The following is a 25,189-nucleotide window of genomic DNA, read 5'->3' as shown; positions in this document are numbered from 1 at the left end:
TCGAGTCTTGGCGATGCAGGGGAGGGTTTTATTTTGCTCGATGCCATGTAAGTGGTTGTATGTCAGTGGAACTCTGATGCTAGTGGGTGGTTGGAGTGTTTGAAGAGTGTGGGGATTGTATAGCCGAATGTTAGGAGGAAAGATTAGAGGATTTGAATAGTGGAGTGGTTGGAGTATTTTGAGGAGTCAAGAAAGGGAAATCTTTAGGAGTTGGCTGAATTAGGGAGTCTCATTTTGCCAAAATCAGTCAAATAGCTCATCTTCTCTCCCTTCTGTTGAATTTCTGCTTTTGGCTTTGTTGTCTCTCTATTTCTCGTGTTTCTCTCTTTTTGGGACCGATTATGGCTTGAGGTCCTTCGGGTTTTGCTCGTTTTGGTCTTTTTTGAGTTCGCTTTGCCTTAGAGTTCTTTGTTGACCGATTGATTTCTTTTCTCCCTCTTTCAATCGGTTCTGAGCAGTTACCATCTTCTTTTGTGCATTGGTTGAATACCCCTTTTCTCTTATCTCTCTCTACTCTTTTGGCTTTCATCAAGTTCCCTTCTTACATTGCTAGAGTCGAATACCTTCTTCTCTTGTTGCCGAATCTCTTTCTCCCTTTACTTTTTTTTCCAAATCTATTCTTGCTCTTGTGCTCAACTCATATTTCTCGTGGGTTCAGTAAGTCTTTTTGGTAAGGGGAAGAAGTATGCCCCAATTGATTTGGGGAAGATTTCATTTAATTAAGTTATGTTAAGGTGCTAATCCTTTGTTGTATCAAATGTTATTTTTGACAGCATCAAATCGTGTTGAACTGGATTTACCTGAAGGGTGGTAGGCTACATCGGTTGAAGTAGTAGAAGTAAGTAACATTAAAATGTTGTCGTTTGGGAATTGCTTTTAGTACTGTTGGTTCTAAGCATAACTAACATTGGACACAGAATTTTCATTTGTTTTAGGTGTGGTTCATCTCAAGAGGGGGTTGTGTACCTAGAATCCTAACAAGTGTGTACAAATGCAACGTTGGTTGTGGTAATTGGCAAACACTGGAATAAGCGGCAACGACACTACACGGGTGTGCGCTCGCTCATGTGGTAGTCCGTATGCCTAAGCACGGGCGTATGAATCATTGAGGCTGAACTGGGTAGTGTGGGCCCCACATGGGTAAATCACACGGATGTGTGGAGAATATTGGGTCAGACTGTGTGGTTCACACGGCCAAGGCCATTTTTAGGTTATGTAGGCCACACGGGCGTGTGTGCCCATATAAGGTCGCAATATGGGCCGTGGGCCCATTTTTTCTGTTTGACTGTTAAGGTTACACGGGTCGCCTGAGATGACTATGGACCTATTGTTGGGTCGGTAAGTGTACCTAGACCCTCTTAGTGTTAAAATGGCTATATTGCCCCTATGTGATAAAATGACTATTATGCCCTTAAGAGATGTATGATTATATTTGAGCATGACACTTTACATATATTGAGTACACGTATGATTTTATGACACGACATGACATGTTGCATAGGGATGGGTTTAATTATGATTGGAGGAAGTGTACTATACTGGTAGCTCTACTGTAAATACTATTTAGTGCTACAACCGGTACTACTTGGAGTGTAGGGATGGGTGGGTTGATTTTATCCCGACATGGAGTGTAGGGTTAGACGGAGATTGAGTGTAGAGGCTGGTTGGATAGGATCTTTGATTGTATATCTGTACTGTACGGTCACTGAAATGGGCTCAGGCCCACACTGATATTGATATTATTATAGGCTAAGGCCCAACTGAAATTGAACCATTATTGAATTGTGCTTAGGCCCAGACTGTATATGCTCACTGATTGGTTACTTGATATGGGATTACATACTGAGTCTTCATAACTCAGCCATCTGTTTATTTGTATAGGTAATCCCTAAACTCAAACGGATCGGTGCTACGAGGGACTCAAAGGTGGCCACACAACCGCACGAACTATCTCTTTGGATTTTAAATTATAAGTAATTTTATTTTGGGTATTTTTAATGTAATAAGGCCTTTTAAAATTTTTAAGCTTTAATTTGGGGTTTTATTTATTTGGATTTATATCTGTTAGTAGTAGAAAGCTAGTTTTCAAAAAAGATAAATGTTTTTCAAAACAACACATTTACGTAATATGTTTTAAAAGCTTTTGCAAGAAATAATGTTTTAAAATTAATAAAAATTTAATATGATTAACTTTTGCCAAACAACTTAAGTTTTGAATAGGAACGAGACATCCTAAAATCTTCGTTAAGTTCACAAAGGGGTTAAATATATAGAATGGGTTTTCAACGATAATATACTTTGTGAAAAACACTTCAATGTGACATCACTAGATTCAACTATAACGTTCGGGCCGGGTTTGGGGTGTTACATTTAGTGGTATCAGAGCCAAGTTACAAAAATCAGCTGTCGATTTTGGTTTCTTCTAAAACTTGAATGTTCAAAAAGAACTGTTGCAAATGATTTAAAGTATTTTGAAATGTGTGGCACACCGAGTCTTCGATGTTGATTCTGTAAGTCTTCTGAAACTGTTGCTTGTTTTGGATTGAAATGCTGATAATACTATAGGTAATACACAGTATTGAAAAACTCAATTTAGGGTAAACTAAAACTGCAGTAAGACTGCGATCCGTAAAAATGAACTCTGAATTACTTATACTGTGTTCATAAAATATTCTTAATAAATACTAAACTGTAAAACTGATGCATAAAATTGTTAACACAGATAAAGCGTAATTCGATGATGAGCAGCAGAGGTACTCATGGAAGGGGTATAAGAGGTCACGGCGGAGGCTGTAGAGGTGCTCGAGCTGGGTTTTCATCCGGCCACATGCCTAATGTTGAAGCTAGGGAGGCACTGGCTTTACCTAGGACTGAGACTGGGTCTGACGATTGTGCAGCTGGGGACGACGTACTATCCCAAGCTATGTTGTAGATTTTGGAGAGGGTCGCTGGGCCTAATATTGGTACTGTAGGCCGTGGGTCAGTTATGGAACGACTCCGGTCTAATAGAGATGAGATTTTCAGAGACATTGCTAGAGTTGCCCCTAATGTGATGAATATTGTATTGTGGCCATGGAAAGGATCATGGATGATCTCGACTGTACCCCCGAGAAAAACTAAAGGGTGTAGTGTCATTGCTGAGAGATGAGGCCTGCCATGGTAGCTTATAGTTAAAGAGGGCACTCAGCACGACTGATTAACATGGGAATTCTTCAAGACTACTTTCCAAGGGAAGGATGTGGGTGCTAGTTATGTAGATGCCCGGAGGGAGTTTCTTAATCTGACACTGGGGGATAAATTAGTGGCTGAATAGGAGGCTAAATTTCTGCGATTAAGTCGCTATGTGCGAGGTATGGTGGCGACTGAGTATGAGCGGTGTGCTTGTTTTGAGGACGTCCTCAGGGATAGTTTAAAGGTTTTGATAGCTCCACAGAGGGAGTGAGATTTTGCTGCTTTAGTGGTTAAGGCGAAGATTGCTGAGGATATGAAGCACACTGAGCGCCAAAACTGTGAGAAGGAGAGAGGTAGTAACAAGAGGGATTTAGAGCCCTCAAGTTAATTTCTGAGGCCTAAGAAAAAGGCCAGAGTTGACGGGTTGGTCAGAGTTGGGCCCCCTGTTGTTGCTACTGGTCCGCAGCCCTATACTGGTTGTGGAAGACGCCATCAGGGCGAGTGCTGGAAAAGGATTGGGGCATGTCTGAGGTGCGGATCATTGGAGCACCGTATCATAGATTGTCCACGAAGGCTCAATCATGTGCAAGCTACAGGTTTGGGTACGGTACAGTCGCCGAGGGGTGTTTAGTAGGCACCGAGAGGCCGTGGTCAGGTCAGAGGTGAAAATGGCATGGGCCATGGTCAGAAGGTACCGAGCAGAAGTGTTGGTCATACTGAGGCAAGGCAGCCAGCTCTGGATTATGCTGCACGTCGCCGAGAGGATGGTGATGCTCCAGATGTTATCCAGCTTAAGGTTCAGATTCAAGAATTATTGGATCGTGGATCCATCTGACCTCTTGTGTCTCCATGGAGACCACCGGTTTTGTTTGTGAAAAAGAAGGATGGATCCATGTGCATGTGCATCGATTATCGGTAATTGAATAAATTGACCGTTAGGAATAAGTACCCCCTACCGAGGATTGATGATCTATTTGACTAGTTTTGAGGAGCTTTAGTTTTCTCTAAGATTGATCTCCGATCTAGATACCATCAACTGAGGGTCAAAGAGACTGATGTTTACAAGACAGCATTCAGGACTCGCTATGGTCATTATGAGTTCCTAATGATGTTGTTTGGACTGACGAATACACCAGTGGCTTTTATGGATTTGATGAACCGAGTGTTCCAACCCTGTCTGGATCAGTTCGTAGTGGTTTTTAATGTTGAAATTCTAGTGTATTCGAGAACTAAAGATGAACATGATGCACATCTCTGAGTTGTTCTGTAGATTCTGAGGGAGAAACAACTGTATGCCAAGTTCAGTAAGTGTGAGTTCTAGTTACAAGAGGTAACATTTTTGGGTCATGTGGTATCTACTGAGGGAATTAAGGTTGATCCTTGAAAGATTAAGACTATTTTGGATTGGAAGTTGCCGAAGACTATATCTAAAATCTGTAGTTTTCTGGGACTAGCATGGTATTACGACGATTTGTTGAAGGGTTTTCCTTGATTGCTGCACCTCTAACTAAGTTGTTACTTAAGGGAGTGTCGTTTAACTGGACTGATGCTTAGCAAGATAGCTTTGAGAAGCTCAAGAAAGTTCTGACTAAGGCCCCTGTCTTTATACAGCCAGAGTTTGGGAAAGAGTTCACTGTTTACAGCGATGCGTCACATGTTGGTTTGGGGTGTGTGTTAATGCAAGATGGTAAGGTGGTTGCATATGCATCCCGTCAACTTAAGGCTCATGAGGTGAACTATCCAACGCATGACTTGGAGTTGGCCGCAGTGGTATTCGCCTTGAAAATTTAGAGGCACTATCTTACAATGAGAAGTGTATCATTTACATGGATCACAAGAGCCTTAAGTACCTCCTCACTCAGAAAGATTTGAATCTTAGGCAGCATAGATGGGTTGAGCTACTTAAAGATTATGACTGTACAATCAAATACCATCCTAGGAAGGCCAATGTGGTGGCTGATGCACTAAGCCGTAGGGCTGTGACTAATCTGAGGGTGATGTTTACTCGCCTCAGTTTATTTGATGATGGTAGCTTATTGGCCAAGCTCTAAGTTAAACTGATGTGGATTGAGCAGATTAAAGGTAAATAGTTGGGGGATGAGTCACTGGGTCCTCGATTCCGAGAGATTGAGAGTGGTAACAAATTCGATTTTGAATTGAATAGTGAAGGGGTACTCTATTTCCTTGGGAGAGTCTATGTACCAAAGGATACTAATTTGAGGCAGTCTATACTGCGAGAAGCACATAGTAGCCCTTATGATATGCATCCTGATGGAAATAAGATGTACCAAGACCTTCGTGAGTTGTATTGGTGGCCAGGTCTTAAGCGTGAAGTTACTGATTTTGTAGGTAAATGTCTTACTTGCCAACAGGTTAAGGCTGAACATTAGTTACCTTTAGGGTTGCTTCAGCCAGTTAATACTCTGCTTTGGAAGTGGGAGAGAGTGACTATAGACTTCGTTAGTGGGCTACCCCTAATACCTGCTAAGAAGGATTCAGTATGGGTCATCGTGGATCAGTTGACCAAATCTGCCAATTTCATACTAGTTCGTAGTGATTAGTCTTTGCAGAAGTTGGCTAAACTGTATGTGTCTGAGATTGTAAGACTGTATGAGATACCAGTTTCTATGATATCTGATAGAGATCTTTGCTTCACGTCTCAGTTTTGGAAGAAGTTACACGAGGCTTTGGGTTGGACTTCAATACTGCGTTCCATCCTCAGACAGATGGTCAGTCAGAGAGGGTGATTCAGATACTGGAGGACATGTTAAGGAGTTGTGTGATGGATTTTCGAGGCAGTTGGGAGGACTACTTGCCGTTAGAAAAGTTTGCGTATAACAATAGTTATCAGTCTAGCACACAGATGGCACCTTACGAGGCATTATATGGTCGGAGGTGTTGTACTCCTTCGTGGGCGAGCGGTGTGTTCTGGGCCCTGAGTTAGTTTCTAATACCGAGGATAAAGTTAGACTAATTTGGGATTGATTGAAGGTGGCATCAGACAGACATAAGTCATATGCAGATCTAAAGTGTAAGGAGATTGAGTATTCTATGGGGGACTTCGTTTTCCTCAAGGTCTCACCATGAAGAAGGTACTAAGATTTGGACAGAAAGGCAAGTTAAGCCCTAGGTTCATTGGGCCTTATCGCATACTGAAACGTGTGGTACCAGTTAAAGTTACCTTTGAAGTTGGACCGGATTCATGATGTATTCCACGTCTCTATGTTGAGGCGCTATCACTCTGATCCTACACATGTTATCTCGGTTGAGAAGATTGAAGTTAGGCCATACTTGACTTTCGAAGAGGAACCAGTTTAGGTATTGAAGCGTGATGTAAAGGTTTTGAGGAAGAAGTCTATTCCACTGGTTATGGTACTTTGGCGTCATCACAGTTCTAAGGAGGCCACGTGGGAACCTGAGAAGGCGATGCAACAACAATATCCTCATCTGTTCTGATTATGTAAATTTCGAGGCTAAAATTTTCTTTTAGGGGGTAGAGTTGTAATGCCCCAAAATCCTAAGTAATTATTTTTATATGTTTATGACACGCAAATCCATGTTTATTTTTGTGGTTAAGTGTCTTGGGAAGTGTTTGAGAAGTCTTGGGTTCAAGCCCTAGCTTGTGTAAAAGTTTTATTTTTAAAGGAATAAACCCTGTCTCTAGTCAGTAGGCCTTTGAAATTAACTTTTGTTTTTCATGATAGAATGGGCTTGTTGGTCTAAGGGATAGATGGCGTGTTGTTGGTGCGTGAGGTCTGGGGTTCGAGTCTTGGTGATGCAGGGGAGTGTTTTATTTTGCTGGATACCGTGTAACTGGTTATATGTCACTGGAACTCTGATGCTAGTGGGCTGTTGGAGTGTTTGAAGGGTGTAGGGATTGTGTAGCCAAATTTTAGGAGGAAATATTAGGGGATTTGAATAGTGAAGTGGTTGGAGTGTTTTGAGGAGTCAATAAAGGGAAGTGTTTAGGAATTGGATAAATAGGGAGTCTCATTTTGCCAAAATCGGTCAAATAGCTCATCTTCTCTGCTTTGTGCCAAATTTCTGCTTTTTGTTTTGCTACCTCTCTGTTTTTCGTGTTTCTCTCTTTTCGGGACCGATTGCTGCTTGGGGTCCTTCGGGTTTTACTCGTTTTGGTCTTTTCTGTGCTTGCTCTGCCCTAGAGTTCTTTGTTGACCGATTGCTTTCTTCTCTCCCTCTCTCAATTGATTTTGAGCAGTTACCATCTTCTTTTGTGCATTGGTCGAATACCCCTTTTCTCTTATCTCTCTCTCTACTCTTTCGGCTTTCATCAAGTTCCCCTCTTACATTGCTAGAGCCGAATACCTTCTTCTCTTGTTGTCGAATCTCTTTCTCCCTTTACTTCTTTTTTTCGAATCTGTTCTTGCTCTTGTGCTCAAATCCTATTTCTCATGGGTTCGGTAAGTCTTTTTGGTAAGGAGAAGAAGTATGCCCCAATTGATTTGGGGAAGATTTCATTTGATTAAGTTATGTTAAGGTGCTAATCCTTTGTTGTATCAAATGTTATTTTTGATAGCATCAAATCGTGTTGAACTAGGTTTACCTGAAGGGTGGTAGGCTACATTAGTTGAAGCAGTGGAAGTAAGTAACATTAAAATGCTGTTGTTTTGGGATGGTTTTTGGTACTATTGGTTCTAAGCATGGCTAACATTGGAGATGGAATTGTCATTTGTTTTAGGTGCGGTTTATCTTAAGAAGGGGTTGCGTACATAGAATCCTAACAGGTATGTAGAAATGCAACGTTGGTTGTGGTAATCAGGAAATGCCAGAATAAGCGGCAACGACGTTACACAGGCATGTGCTCACTCGTGTGGTAGTTCATATGGCTAAGTATGGGCGTATGATCGTTGAGGTCGGCCATGAGCGATTTCATAAGCTAAGGCCGAACTAGACCATGTGGGCCCCACGGGCGTGTGGGCCCTACATAGGAAAATTACACGGATGTGTGGAGAATATTGGGTCAGGCCGTGTGAAGGCCATTTCTGGGCTATGTGGGCCACATGGGCGTGTGGGCCTACATGGGCTCGTAATATGGGTCGTGGGCCTATTTTTACTGTTTGACTGTTAAGGTTACACGGGGCACTCGAGACTACTGTAGACCTACTGTTGGGTCGGTAAGTGTACCTGACCCTTTTAGCAATAAAATGACTATATTGCCCCTGTGTGATAAATTGACTATTATGCCCTTAGGAGATGTATGATTATATTTGAGCATGCCACTTTATATATATTGAGTACACGTATGATTTTATGACACGACATGGCATGTTGCATGGGGATGAGTTTAATTATGATTGGAGGAAGTGTATTATACTAGCAGCTCTGCTACAAATGCTGTTTAGTGCAGCAACCGGTACTACTATTGGGAGTGTAAGGATGGGTGGGTTAATTTTATCCCTTCGTAGAGTGTAGTGTTGGACGGAGATAGAGTGTAAAGGCTGGTTGGGAAGGATATTTGATTGCATATATGTACTATATTGTCATTGAGATGGGCTCAGGCCCACACTAATACTGATATTATTATGGGCTAAGGCCCAACTGAAACTGAACCGTTACTAAATTCGGCTTAGGCCTAGACTGTATGTGCTCACTGATTGGTTACTTGATATGGGATTACACACTGAGTTTTCATAACTCACCCATTTCTTTATCTGTGCAGGCAATCCCCAGGCTTAGAAGGGTCGATGCTGCAAAGGACTCAAAGGTGGCCGCACAACTGCACGGACTTTCTCTTTGGATTTTAAATTATAAGTAATTTTATTTTTGGTATTTTTAATGTAATAAGGCCTTTTAAAATTTTTAAGCTTTAATTTGAGGTTTTATTTATTTGAATTTATATTTGTTTGTAGTAAGAAGCGGGTTTTCAAAAAAGATAAATGTTTTTCAAAACACCACATTTACGCAACATGTTTTAAACGCTTCCGCAAGAAATAATGTTTTAAAATTAATAACAATTTAATATGATCAACTTTTTCCAAACAACTTAAGTTTTGAATAGGAATGAGACATCGTAAAATCTTCGTTAAGATCACAAAGAGGTTAAATATATAGAATGGGTTTTCAACGATAATATACTTTGTGAAAAGCACTTCAATGTGACATCACTAGATTTAGTCATAATGTCCGGACTGAGTTTGGAGTTTACATTTAGTGGTATCAGAGCCAGGTCGCAAAACTCGATTGTGAATTTTGGTTTCTTCTAAAATCTGAAATGTTCAAAAAGAACTGTTTCAAATGATTTGAACTATTTTGAAATGTGTGGTACACCGAGTCTCCAATGCTGATTCTGTAAGTCTTCTGAAACTATTGCTTGTTTTGAATTGAAATGCTGAGACTACTATAGGTAGTAGACTGTACTAAAAAACTCTATTTAGGGTAAACTAAAACTGTAGTAAGATTGTGATCCGCGAAAACAAACTCTGAATTATTGATACTGTGTTCATAAAATATTCGTAATAAATACTAGAACTGTAAAACTAATGAATAAAATTGTTAAACGGATAAAGCATAATTCGATAATGAGCACTAGAGGTACTTGTGGAAGGGGTACAAGAGGCCGTGGAGGTGCTCGGGCTGGGTCTTTATCATCGGGCCACATGCCTAATGTTGAAGCTAGGAAGGAGTGAACGTCTTTTAGCAATGATTATGGGATAGAAGAGTTTACGTGAAAACCAAACCTCTTTTCCGGTAAGATTTGGGAGAGTTGTAACATCCCGAATTAGGGCCTAGTCGGAATAGCGATTTCGAGAACATAAATCTGAAATAAAAATAATTATTTTATGATATTTTATGGTCCATGATATGATTGCATGTTGGTGTGAAATTTTCATAGAGAAATTTTATGCCTAAAATGTCCAATTTGAAGTTAGGGACTAAATTGAATAAATTTAAAAACTTGTGTTCTAGAAACTTCAAGCATGAAATTGCATTGGATTATTGATTAGAGGTCCTTAATGGAAATTTCACCAAGTTCTAAAATTTTGGACAAAAATGGGCTTGGATAGGTGAAATTTCAAAGAAAGGCATTAAGAGTATTTTCGCAAATGGGTAATTAAATGAACTAAAAGACAAATAAAAATCCAAAATTGCTGATATTTCTTCCCTATGGCCATGTGAACCAAGGTGACACCATGGCTAGGGTTTTCAAGCTTCCAAGCTCAATAGTAAGCGCATCTAAGCCCCGTTTTTTATGTTCTTAGCATTTTTGAAGTCCTCGTAGCATGATCTACCCATTTCTACCCATATTTTGAAGTAGGGTTCATGTTTAAAATTTTACCCATGCATGACGTGCTTGTGTTTTTATGTTTAATGAAAGAATATGAAAGTTTAATGTGTGTTTAACATCTTTTACTAAGTGATTTTGCATGAAAACACCGAAAAAGGACTAAATTGTAAAAGATGTAAAGGTGGGTAGTAAAAAAGTGAAATAAAGAAAAACGTGGGCTTCCATGATAAGGAATATGAATCGAATGGGTTTGGGTATTCAAGAAAATACATGATTTCATTTTATGAGCCTGTAGACTAAAGTGTAAATATGAGAAATTTTAGGGGCAAAAATGTAAAATTTCCAAAGTATGATTTATGGACTGATTTGAATAATGTGAGTGTTAAATAAGTTATATTTGATATGTTAGATCAAGAAAAATGAAATTCGGGCTTAGATTGGGAAAGAAAGAGGTTATGGACTAAATTAGAATAAATCGTTGTTTTCGCATTCGAGGTAAGTTCGTATGATAAAATAAGCATGTTGTTAATGTTATTCTTGTTTATGCTTGAAACCTAAATTGGTATGCTAAATTGGTTGTGATGAATTATATGTTTATGATAATATGTACGTGATAGTCAAGTACCCCATGAAATTTTCAATAGTCCAAGTGACGATAACGTGCTATATAATGGGTGAATACATTGGAAATTTGATAGAACATGATATTTTATTGAATTCAATAGATTGTGAAAAGGTGAAACAAAATGAAAGCTTATACTATGATGAGTTCTATGAGTTGTAAAAAAATGACTCTTCGAGTAAGTTCATATCTGAATAATGCAATATGTATTATGTTCAATACTTTGTTATTTTGTAAATTTAAATGCTATAATGTTGGTATGAGTAAGCCTTGATTCCTTCCACAAGAAAATGATTGATACTATGTACATTGAGGTCGATATTACGAGCGAGTCCGACAGTGATGTGATAAGTATGATATCTCGTTTGAACCTTACGAATAATTTAGGATACAATGTGACATGTCACTAGGAACTATATGTGTTGAGCTCATAAGATATGTGGTATGTGTTTATGTGAATCCAGGTGCTAGTCTTGTACGTTCTACCTATGGCTGGGTAGCCCGGCATGTGTTGCGGGTACCTGTCAGCTTGTGTGAGTAGCCCGAGTAGTTACGTCCTGACTGCCAGCTTGTGTGAGCAGGCCCGTGATTAGCTCAAGAGCAAGCAATGTGTGATTGTGATATGAGGTAGCATGTGGCTATGTTTGAAGCACTATGTGCAAGTCTTCCGTGTATTCGATGGTATTCCAAGTGGGAGTAAGTTTAAAGTTTAGTAAGTCCATATGAAAATAATAAGCAAATTATGAACATGATTCCATGAAAATGTAGTCATAATTACACTTTTGCTGATTTTCTGGTCATGCTATTTTCTCGAGTCATAGTTACTAATTTATTTATATCCAGAGCTAAAAAACTCAAAATTAAGATCCGTTAATTTCTTTGAAACTATACTCTACCATAAAAATTTAAGAATTTTTGGTCTAGGAAATAAGTATAGTTTTATTTATTAAATATACCCCTATTTCACTATCTGACAGTTCCGACCTCTCTTCACTAAAAATTATTTATCTCATGGTACGAGAGTCCAAATTGAGAACTGCTAATTTTCCAAAAAAACTAGACTCATTAAGGATTTTAAGAATTCAAATTATGACCCATAATAATTTTTGTATAATTTTTAATTATTTTCCCAAATCAGAATAGGGGATTCCAAAATTATTCTGACACTGTCTCACAAAAATCCAATTATCACATAATATGAAATTCTTTTGCCTTCACCGTTTTTATGAGAAAATAGACTCATCAAGATTTAATTTAATATCTTATTCAACCTCTAATTCAATTTTTATCATTTTTGGTGATTTTTCAAAGACACAGAACTACTGCTGTCCAAAATTTTTTTATTACAAAATTTCACTTTTACATTATTTCACTTACTCCATTCTATCCTACAAAAAGATTCGCTCAACTATCGAGCACATTGCTCACAACTTTTCACATAGATATATTTGCACTTATTCATAACATAGTCATGTATATATGTATTTTCACTTAGTAAATTTCCCATTGAACTCATCGGAATAATAACAGATACCTGGTGGCCTGTGCATATACCACCTTTGTAATCGAAGCTCTCTGGTACGCATAGTAGCCTGCACTTAGAACTACACATGCGACCTATCAATTTGGTACACGTAGTAGCCTGCACTTAGTACTACACACGTGACTTAACCATATGGTACATATAGTAGCCTGCACTTAGTACTACACACGTGATCAAAGTTAACAGGTACGCATAGTAGCCTGCACTTAGTAGTACATATGCGACCTATCAATTTGATACACGTAGTAGCTAGCAATTAGTACTAAACATGTGAGTTAACCATCTGATACACGTAGTAGCCTGCACTTAATACTACACACGTGATCGAAGTTAACGAGTACGCATAGTAGCCTGTACTTAGTACTACACATGCAACCTAGCAATCTAGTACACGTAGTAGCCTGCACTTAGTACTACACACGTGACCTAAAACTATCTTAAACACATAGTAGCCCGCACATAGTACTACACATGTGTTCTCACAATGGATCATTCGTATCTCTTCTATTCTGAAGGTTCAATCGGGAAATTCTTCACTTTTCAACAGTTTACTAACTCGTTCTTAGTCAATCCTGATTCATAGTTTACATCAATTGATCATTCTATAGGCAACCACATCTCATATAATAACATAAAAAGAATCGAAATATTATTTACATACAAACTTACTCATTTCAAAGAAACATCATATTCCATCAAACTTCCAAACCTTTACCGGACGTACTTGAATTGTGGCTTCATTCGCAATATCTGATAATCACACGGCATTGTAACATTTTCATCATAATGGCAAAACATCAAGAACATGTTATATCGTCAAAATAATCACATAATATCAAATTATTCACATATATATACTTACAACTCGTGTAAAATCGAAGCATTAGTGTTCAAATACAATATTGCATTATTAAAATTACATGAACTTACCTCGAGTTTGAGTACGACTATATATTCTGATTTAGTCCATAATCTCATTCATTTCCAATCTATGCCCGAATCTCATTTTCCTTGATCTATAATACCACATTTAGCTTACTAATTAGTCACATTATTCATATGGGTCCAAAAATCATACTTTTAAAAAATTTACCTTTTGCCCCCTAAACTTTCACATATTTTTACTTTGGCCCCTAGGCTCGTAAAATGATTTTTATTCAATTTCCTTGCATTTTAAACCTAGCTGAATCATTTTCATAATTGTAGCAGCCCTTAGTTTCCACTAAATCACACTTTTATGACAAAATTTGTAACTTTTACAAAATGATCGTTTTTAACATCACTTAGTAAAAGTCGTTTGTTACACACCGAGCATTCATATTCTACCATTAGACATCAGAAAACATGCATGTCATCCATGGGTAAATTTTTAAACACAAACCCTAGCTCAAAATATGGGTAGAAATGAGTAGATCTTGTTACAAGGATTTCAAAAAACGTAAAAATCATTAAAAACGGGGCTAGAACAGACTTATAATCGAGCTTGGAAGCTTGAAAAACCCTAGCTATGTCTTCTCCATGCAAGTTTCAGCCATGGGGTAGAAGGTGGACAAAAATTGGCTTTTAATTTTGTTTTTAATTCATTTTAATTACTAGATTACCAAAATGCTCCTAACTTAAAAATATTCTATTTCACCCATTTCATGTCCATTTTTGTCCAAAATATTATACAATAGTCTAATTACCATTTAAAGGCCACCAATTTAAAATTTCATAACGATTAGACACCTCTAACATGTAGAACTCAACTTTTGCACTTTTTACAATTTAGTCATTTTGACCAAATTGAGTGCCCAAACGTCAAACTTTTCGAACGAAATTTTCACAAAATCATACCATGAAATTGTAGGCCATAAAAATATAATAAAAACAAATTTTGTTGTGTCAGATTTGTGGTCCCGAAACCACTGTTCTGACTAGGCCCTAATTCGGGATGTTACAGTTATACTTATTAGCCATACGAGCTTACTAAGCTTAATACCTTACTTTGTTTACTTTTCTGTGTCTTATAGTGATTTCAAAGCTTGCTTGGATTGGGAGTTTTTAGAGATCTCGTCACACTATCTAGCTATCATTTTGGTACTTTTGAACTTGCGTTCTTGATTATATGGCATGTATAGAAGTTGTAGTTAATATGGTTTATATGTTTGCAATGTTGTTAGCCAATTGATTTGTCTTATTTTGGTATATTTGGTTATGTATATATGTGTAAATGGCCATTTGTTATATGGTTTATATTTGCTTTGTGAATGCCTTATTGAGCATTGGTAATGAAGGTAGAAAATGCTTGAATTTGAGAATGAATTAGCATGCTAAGTATTAGGAAAAATAATGCATATTTGAAAGTGATCAATTAGGTGAATTTTTTTAAGGTGATATTAGTATGTTTTAAATTGAAAAATTATGATGTTATGAGCATTATGGTTGTTGATATTGTAATAGCATGATTTGGGCTTGGTTGAGATTCGTTTGAAAGCTTATAGATGATATGTTTATATGCTATTTGTTATGTGTAGGTAAATGCAAATTTGGGTGAGAGAAATGGCTTCGAAAATAGTTTATTTTTGTCCACACGGGCAGAGACACGAGCGTGTGTGCTCTGGTACTTATTTAGAAACCAAGTCAATAGCTCTACACGGCCCAGCACACGGGCGTGTGACTTGGCCGTGTGGCATAAGTCAGTATACCGTCTAGTTTTCACAAGGCCTAGCACACGGTCTGGCACACGGGTGTGTGAGGCCATTTCGAAGGGTACCCAGGCTAGTCACACGGGTGTTACATGGGGTAAGACATGGGCTGGGACACGGCTATGTGATCCTATTTTGAACGTCCACATGGTCTATGACACAGGCGTGTATTTGACCGTGTGAGACAAACGGCCAAGCCACAAAGGCTTGTCTCCCCTATACTTTGAAAATTTTCTATGTTTTTCCAAAATTTTCTTGAGTTCTTAGTTTAGTTCTGAACCACTTCTAATGTTTGTGTTTGGCTTTGAGGGCTCGTATTAGGGACTATATGATTGTATTTGAATGATATTTGTTTGGATATGAGAAATTGTATGATTGTTTAATTAATAAGTCTGGTAATGCTCTGAAACCCTATTCCGACGACGGATACGGGTTAGGGGTGTTACACTTCCTAAAGAACTTAATATCATTCTTCAATTTGGCATTCATGTTCATAGGATTATAACTCAGTAGAAACCTCTAACAAAGTTCATTCCAAGATGCCATGATACTTGACAGCAATGTGTTTAACCATGTGTTGGCTTAATCTTTCAATGGATAAAGGAATAACTTCAGTTTTAGGGCATCTTCGGGAACATCCTACTGCCTGAATGAATCATAGACTTCCAAAAAGAGTCTTAAGGGCAACCTTAGATCTTCAGTAGGCAATGCATTAAACTACCCCACTATTTGTAACATTTGACACATCACTAGCTTTAACTCAAAATGCTAAGCCTGAATATGCGGCTTGACAACTCTTGGATTCAAATCATCTAAGATTGGCACTACATGTTCTCTAATGAGTCTGTCTTTGTCATCTATTATTCGAGGAATATTAGCATCCCCTCATTATAATGGCTCTTCTGTAACCTAATCATTACTAATTCTTTCCATTTCTCGCAGTTCTTTTCCCCTTATTCTCAAGGTTCTCTCAATTTTTGTATCAAAAGAATACTATTCAATTGCTGGAATATTTCTACTCATGCACCAACAAAAAAAATCAAAACACTAATTAATTTAAACTAAAAAATTTTAAGAGATAATAGCACACCAAATATTTCATCAAAATTCTACCGATCCCCAGCAACGGTGCTAAAAACATGTAGCGTGTAAATGTGTAATTCAAATGTGCAAGTATACATGTTGAATCAAGTAATAAAGTGATGAGTGAGTATTGTCTCCACATGGATCAGAATTGAGTAAAATAAATAGTTATGTTATTACTATGAAACCAACTAATTAAACTGAGCAAAAAGGACAGGTGAATAATTGATAAAGAGATGTAATAAAGGATTAAGAAAATAATTATGACTAAAAATATGCTATGGTAATTAAAATGTTGTGGCAATTCTCAAATAGTAAGTGGGAAAGAGTTTGTATTGTTGAACGATAAAGGTTGGAATTACTTGGGTTTATTTCTATAACATAATAATGCCATGGCAAAATCTTAACCATTCTACTACTCGAAGAATTACTATTGTAGTCTACTTCATTCGAAAAATAGACTTTGAGATATCATTCTGAGTTTTTGTATGTCTACAGACTCAAGAATGATATCCAGATTTTTCTCTCTTTCTCTGTACAGATTGCAACTTTTATATCTAAAGTGTTACAATTATTATTTTTAATACTTACCTGTATCAATCAATTATAATCTAATCTAATTAATTTTTCAGAATTAAATCATATATAATAACATGCTACACAATCATCTATGTTTAGAGATTGCATGCATGCATTAAAAATAATCACAAACCGAATGAAATAGTATTCAACTCAAGATCAAACCATAGGCATTAAAAGTTAATAAAAGTTCACCTAGAATAATTCCAACCCAAAGAAAATTAGTTCATGGGTTGAACATTAGAATTCATAACAGAACTGTTCAAGTCATTGTTTAAATTCACGAATAAGAAATTCAAATTGGAAAAGAAATGAAGAACTGCAGGAAGCTTTTGCTACTCTGGATTTCAATCTGATCATGAGATTTGATGCAAAACCCAGAGCAAATTTCTCTTCCCCTTCATTGGGTCTGTAATTCTTCTGCTATGTAAGATGTTACCCTTTTCACTCTTCCTCTGAGAATGTATGAGAATCTAATGCAAAGAGATAGAAATTGTTATTCTCTCTCCCTCTGATCATCCTTTTTTATCTTTTCTTATTTATAGGGTAGGTCCCTCCCTCTCAGCACCCACCTTTTTCTTCCTCTTTTTCAGGGTGATTTATCTTGTACAAGTACAGCTGGCTGAGAGTGGCGTGGAATGAGTGTTGTGTCATCATCCTAGAATTTCCATTGCATTCGTGCTGGCAATCTAACCAACATTTTGTCATAGCAATATTTCACTTCCTTCATTTTCCTATCATTTTTCTCTTCTCTTCTTCATCCTGCACCTACTGCCAACCACAAACAACACCTTTCTTCCCCAATAATAGAAGTAAAACATAATAACATGTATAGATCAATCCAAGCTTTGTTATGTAATGTTCTAAAAATACAAACATATTTATTTAATTACAAACAATTAATCCAATCTAGAGGATTGAAATATAACTCTTTCAAGAGTTATCAAAGCCTTGTAGAACCTAAAACCCTCGGAGTCCTTAAGACCCACTTCCTTCGACCCATTTTATCCTTAAATTAGAACCCATCTATCTTCTTCAGCCACTATTTCTACTCTTGGAGGTGCCTCTTCAATCCAAATCCCTGGCAATGCCTATTGTTTTCCTTCCTCCTCCATCATATGTGCCACACGATTCATTGCTCTGCCTATAAAATGATAGCTAAAACTCTCAAACCTTTGGACCCTATCATTTAATTCTTTAAAAATTATAGAAATGTTTGATCTATCCTCATTTTATATTCAAACTTTTTTAATAACTTTTAAGGAATCCCCTTCGACCACTAGTCATCAGAGTCCCAACTCTTCAGCCACCGTCACTGCTTGTAAACAAGCCCTTGCCTAAGGCATGGTAGCATCAGCCACAAAGCTATTCGAGTAAGCACAAGTTGCCAAATATACCCTTTATTATCTTTAAAGATTATCCTAGACACTGAACAAAACATGCACTTGTTGAAAGCCACATCAAAATTGCATTTAACTTTATTTAATCTTGATGGAATACTTTTACTATCAATTTGACTCATATTTGTTGAAAACACTATTTTTGTAAAGATGCTCCCTGAATAATATGCTTTAATAAATGTAACCAGACCCATTATGCTCTTTTTTTCAGCTTGATGATAAATTTTATTTCTGTGGTGCCAAACTACCCAAAACACAATAGTTAACTGTTTGCATTGCTCTTCTCCTGTAAAAACAAATAGACTTGCTAGCCACATTTTCCAACTTTGTCCATGAATGCTGGGTGAGACATCAATCCCCACTCCTTGCAAGACATTTTTTATAAACATGCAATCCCCGAAGATGTGGCTCACCAATTCCTCAATTATACAACAGAGAGGATAAAAATTCATCACCTATAGTTTCCTTACTTGTAAATTGTCAAATGTAGGGATATAATTATTAGCAAATTTCCACGTTGTAATTTTAATTTTGCTCGCAACTTGTAACTTCCATAATTTGTTGTAAAAATTCTGTAATAGTGTAGCTTGTTGTATCAATTCCCCTTGCATGGCTTACACATCTTCATCAAGAAGCCATTTGTAACCATTTTTTTCCGAAAACATACATGTATTGTCTCCCTTGTACACCCTATCATCTTTAAGATCAACTTTAGCAACTAGGATTGTCATTATTTTATTTACTTACTCCTCAACAAAGAGTTTTCTTAAGACCTCCAACTTCCAAGTAGTCTTCTCTTTATTAATAAGATCTGCTATTATTAAAAAATTCATATCAATATTATGAATTCTTACTTCTCCATGCCCAAGCCTTGGTAACCAAACATCATTCCAGATGTTTATTAATCCGCCATTTCCAACTTTTCATCCCATGCCTAGCTCCAGAAGTCTTCTTGCTCCTCAAATGCTCCTCCAGGTATAAGAAAGGTGAGAAGCTAAATTTGCACTCATCAAATCACATTTTCAAGACATGATTAAACAAACAATCTAGTTTCATAATTAACCTCCAACCTTGTTTAGTAAGTAACGTGATAACTCTTAAAAAGAGTTATACTTTTTACCTTTTGACCTAGATGATTGTTTGTGCTTAGGTATATTTTGGTGCAGTTTAGGGCATTTTAATTAGCATTTGTCATATTGCATTTGGACTTAGACTATGTTGATTTATTTGGTACTTTTAATTGGTTTTTTTGGAATTTTTGTGTGGTGGTAGGAAAGGAATAGGTTTTCGAAGAAAAGAAATAAAGGAGTGAAGTTTTTCTAGGGCAAAATGCAGATGATATGCCTGCACGAGTGCTGCAACAATGCTGAAAAGAAGGAGTGAAACGTTTCAAGCGCAACAATTCTAGTTTGAAATTTAAACTCATACCAGATAAATCACCCTAGAAAAGAGGAGAAGATTAACATAAACTAATTGGTTGAACTCTATATATAAAAGGATGTTGAAGGGAACCTCAAATGGCATCCTGGAGATAAGTAGAAGAGTAAGAGATCTCGAGTGGAAGAGGAAATCATCCTTTCGGTCAACACAGGACTTTGTTGCTAAAGTATGAACCAACGAAAGCTGTTTTCTCGACGTTTTTCTGTTATTTCCTTAGTGCTGTCTTGTGAATTTATTTGGTTGTGAAGGATGGTGATGGTTTAAAATTATATTTTCCAACCGATGAGTTAAATCTCATCGAGTTGGGCTTATTTTAATGATACTTAATTGTTTTAAGTTTCCATGGTATAAATCTAATTATTTTACTCCTCAATCAATTGTTTAAGTGCAATCCCTAGGAACAGTCGATGGCATATTATTCTTGTGAACATTATTTTATAAGGGAAAGGTTAGATTACTTAACAAATATTGGATGGCATGATCAACATCCGAATGATGCTTGCATCATGAAGAAGGAATTACACAGGTTACTATAATAAAATCTTGTATGAGCAGGGACAGTGACTTGAGGTTTTGCCCTTGAAAGAGGCAGGCCACTCTAAGACTCTTCTGCACAGTAAGTTAATCAAGATTTTTCCATGACATTATTGCTAGTAAGGTTGATTCTGAGTAATCTTAACCTTCCACATAAATATCGTAAACACTATACTTGATTCTCTGCCGAAATATCTTCGTCTTAGCATACTTAGTTGATTATTTGTTCATTTATATATTATTCATGCAGTAGTTCCCATATTTACATTTTTGTCATCACCTTTGTCATAATAATTCCAGTTATTTACCCATCATCGCATATTTACCTTAGTTTTTTCCATAACATTTCCTTCAATCATTTTACTATAGCATTAACTTGACCATATTAAGATAAATTGACCAATTTTGTGTCTCAATCTGATCCTCATGGGAATGATACTCATTTAGCTATTTATTACTTGAACTCACATGTATACTTGCACAAAAATCACACACAATTTTACATATGACAAGTTTTTGCCGCCATTGCCAGGGATCGAAATTTGGTGAAACTTGCTTTGGTTATTTTACTTAGTAGCTTTATTTAATTTAGTTTAACTTAATTTTTACAGGTTTACCATTAGTGCATGGCAAGAGGCATTCTTGCTAACACATTTGATCCAGGGATTGACAGAACTTTGTGAAGAAAGAGAAAAGAATTGAGAAAAATGGCTTGGAATAGGAATGATCTCAATGGTAATTCAAATTATCACAATGAGAATCCTCACATGGGGCGTGTGGTGGATGATCAAGACAGGCCAATCAGAGAGCATATTGTCCCAATGCTAGATGAATTAAATTCAAGAATAGTCAGGCCGACTATACAAGCTAAACAATTTGAGTTGAAACTAGTAATGTTTCAAATGTTACAAACTGTAGGGAAATTTGGTGGTTTACCCACTGAAGACTTATGACTACATTTAAAACTTTTTCTTTAAGTCTGTGATTCATTCAAACAACAGGGTGTTCTTGAAGACATATAATGAAGCATAAGAAATTTTGGAAAAAAATTGCCAACAATGGTTACCAATATCTGACTACATGAGTGGGGACAGATAAGAGAGTTATCGATACCATCAAGCTCAATGTTATCACTTCATTGATGGCCCAAGTATCCTCTCTAGCTAATATAATTAAACCATGAAACCTTCAACTATTGTGTAGGAAATAAAAGAATCTGAATCATCATGTGTCTATTGTGGTGAAAGTCAAATGTTTGATGAATGTCCATCCAATCCAATGTCAGTATACTATATAGGGAACTCAAATCGAAACAATAATCCATACTCCAATACCTAAAATTTGAAGTGCAAAAAATATCTGAATTTTAATTATAATAATTAAAATGTAAGAAATTTTAATACTATCAAAAAGCAGAATGTCTACAATGCACCGCCAGGATATGTTCAACCAATGCCCAACAAAATAATCAGTATGGTTAGGAGTCATCATGTACTTCTATGGAAGCTTTGTTAAAGGAGTATATGACCAAGAATGATATTGTGATCCAGAGATAAGCTACATCCCTCCAAGCACTTGAGAATCAAGTAGGGTAGATAGTCGATGCTTTGAACACAAGACTGCATGGAGCAATACCCAACGACATCGAAAATTTGAGGACACAATGCAAGGAGCAGTGCAAGGCTATTTCTCTCAAAAACAGGATTAAGCTAGATGATGTTGTTCAAAATGCTGCGGTAGAAGAGGATGACTCAAGACATGACCAGGTAAAGATCCTAGAGCCATCTGAAAAACACACTGCACTTGAAAAAGGTAAGCAAGAACCAGATCAGGCTGCCAACAAAAATGCCACAGCAAAACAGTGCCAGCAACCTAAAAGACGGCCACCTCTACCATTTTCTTAGTGATTTCATAATTCTTGGCAATATGCTCATTTTAAAACATATTTAGATGTCTTGACACAACTCCATATCAACATATCGTTAGTCGAAGTACTAGAGAAAGTACCCAACTATGTAAAATTCATGAAGGACATATTGTCGAAGAAATGCAGATTACGAGAATTTGAGATTGTTGCTCTCATTGAATGGTACATAGCAATGTTGATGAATAAGTTACCTCCGAAGTTAAAAGACCCAAGGATTTTCACTATCCCATGTTCAACTGGAAATCGCTTTGTAGGTAAGGCATTATGTGATTTAGGTGCAAGTATAAATTTAATACTTATGTCTATTTTCAGGAAGCTACTAATTGGGAAGACAAGACCTACCACAATGACGTTACGATTAGCTAATAGATCTTATGCCCATCTGAAAGGTAAAATCAAACATGTATTGGTAAGGATAGATAAATTTATCTTTCCCGTAGATTTTCTTATTTTAGAATGTGAAGTTGATTATGATTTTCCAATTATTCTTGGAAAACCATTTCTTGCTACGGTAAGATTCTAATTGATATACAAAAAGGTGAGCTAACTATGAGAGTGAATGATCAGTAGGTCACTTTCAATGTGTTTAATAAGTTGAAGTGTGCAGATGAGAATGAGGAATGCCACATGGTTGATGTGATAAAAATAGCAGTAGATGAATTTATAAATTTTTCTACAGCAATGTTGACAGAGGAGATTACTTGATAGAGCAATGTGAAGAATTAAGATCTGAAGATCTTGGTGAATTTAGGGAATCTCAACAGATGGTGGACAGGCCAGGAAAGAAATTTGAGACCACAGATTTATTTGGAAAATCTTTTAAGCCTCCTAAGCCTTCTGTAGAGGAATCACCTGTACTGGAGTTAAAACTTCTGCCACGACATTTGATATATAAATTTTTGGGGAATAACAGTACTTTTCCAGTTGTAATTTTTGCAAAGTTAACACCTGAGTAAGAGAACAGGTTGTTGGAACTGTTACAACAATTTAAAAGGGCATTAGGATGAACCCTTGGTGATATAAAAGGAATTATCCTAACATTGTGTATGCACAAGATTTTGTTGGATGATTGCCACTGCAATTCCATTGAATAATAGAGACGACTAAATCCAATTATGAAATAAGTTATCAAGAGGGTGATTATCAAGTGGCTTGACACTGGCATTATTTATCACATTTCTGACAACTCATGGGTAAGCCCTGTACAATGCGTATCCTTGAAAGGAGGTGTATGGGCTATCGCAAGCTTAACAAGACAACAAGGAATGACCATTTCCTTTTTACGTTCATTTATTATATTCTAGGTAGATTAGCTGGTAAGGCTTTTTATTATTTTCTAGATGGTTATTCTGGTTACAACCAGATTGCCATAGCATCAGAAGACCACATTCACTTGTCCATATGGAACTTTTGCGTTTAGACGAATGCCATTCGGATTATGTAATGCCCCGAAAACTTTCCAACATTGCATGATAGCTATATTTTCATACATGGTGAAGAATTTCCTTGATGATTTTATAGACGACTTCTCTGTGTTTGGGAATGATTTTGAAGATTGTTTAAAGAATTTAGAGATGGAATTATGCCACTGTGAATAAACAGATCTTGTGTTAAATTGGGAGAAATGCCACTTCATGCTCTGTGAAGAAATTGTCTTGGGACATAAGGTGTCACAGCGAGGAATTGAGGTAGACCAAGCAAAAATAGAAGTGATTGAAAATATGCCACCTCCCACCAATGTAAAGGGTATTTGAAGTTTCCTAGGACATTTAATATTTTACAAAAGATTTATTAATTACTTCTCAAAAATCTCTAAACCCTTATGTACTCTACTTGAAATAAATAAACCTTTTAATTTTGATGATCAATGTTTGCATGCTTACGAGGCACTCAAGGAGCGACTAGTAGTAACACCAATTGTAGTTGCTCTAAAATGGCCATTGCCCTTTGAACTCATGTGCGGATGCAATGATTTTTCCATGGGAGTAGTGTTGGAGAAAGGAAAGGACAAGGTATTACACTCAATATACTATGGTAGTAGGATGTAGGCAGAAGCTCAACTTAATTAGACCACTACAGAAAAAGAATTGCTAGCAACAGCCTTTGCATTTGAAAAATTCTGATCTTACTTAGTGGGAACAAAAGTTATGGTTTACACAATTACTCGGCTATCAAATATTTGATACGCAAGAAGGGTGCCAAGCAGATATTAATTATGTGGATACTTTTGCTACAAAAGTTTGATTTGGAAGTTTGAGATGGGAAGGGAACCGAAAATAGAGTGGCTGACCATTTTTCAAGGAGAGAATCTGGAAATGAAGATGGTCACACAAATGCCTTCAGGTGGATTTCCCAGACGAATAGTTATTCATTGCCAAGGCACTACCTAGATATGCAAACATAGTAAACTTTTTGGTGAGTGGTGTAATGCCACCTGACTTCAATATGCACAAGAAATGAAAATTTCTTCATGATGCAAAACAATCTTGGGATGAACATCTCCAATTTAAGCATTGTGTAGATCAGATAATTCAGATGTGTGTCCCTAACAAGGACATGCTTAGCATTTTACAGCACTGCCACTCAGCTCCTTATGGAGGACATTTTGGAGGAATGAATACAATTGCCAAGTACTCCAATTAGGATTCTATTGGCCAACCCCTTTTAAAGACAATCATGAATTTTATAAGTCATGTGACTGTTGTTAGAGAACAAGAAATGTCTCAAGAAGATAGGAAATGACGTTACATAATATATTAGAAAATGAGTTATTTGATGTATAAGGAATAGACTTTATGGGTCCATTTCCACCATCCGCAGGCAAGCTATACATACTTTTGGCAGTAGACTATGTCTCTAAATGGGTATAAGCAATAGCTCTAGCCTCTAATGATGCTAAGTCGGTATTGAAATTTTTACATAAGAACATTTTCACAAGATTTGGGACATCAAGAGCA

This window comes from Gossypium hirsutum, chromosome A08, assembly GCF_007990345.1.
Source record: "Gossypium hirsutum isolate 1008001.06 chromosome A08, Gossypium_hirsutum_v2.1, whole genome shotgun sequence".
NCBI classification, from domain to species: Eukaryota; Viridiplantae; Streptophyta; class Magnoliopsida; order Malvales; family Malvaceae; genus Gossypium; species Gossypium hirsutum.
The sequence above is the reverse complement of the archived record's forward strand: the minus strand, read 5'-3'. Positions refer to the sequence as shown.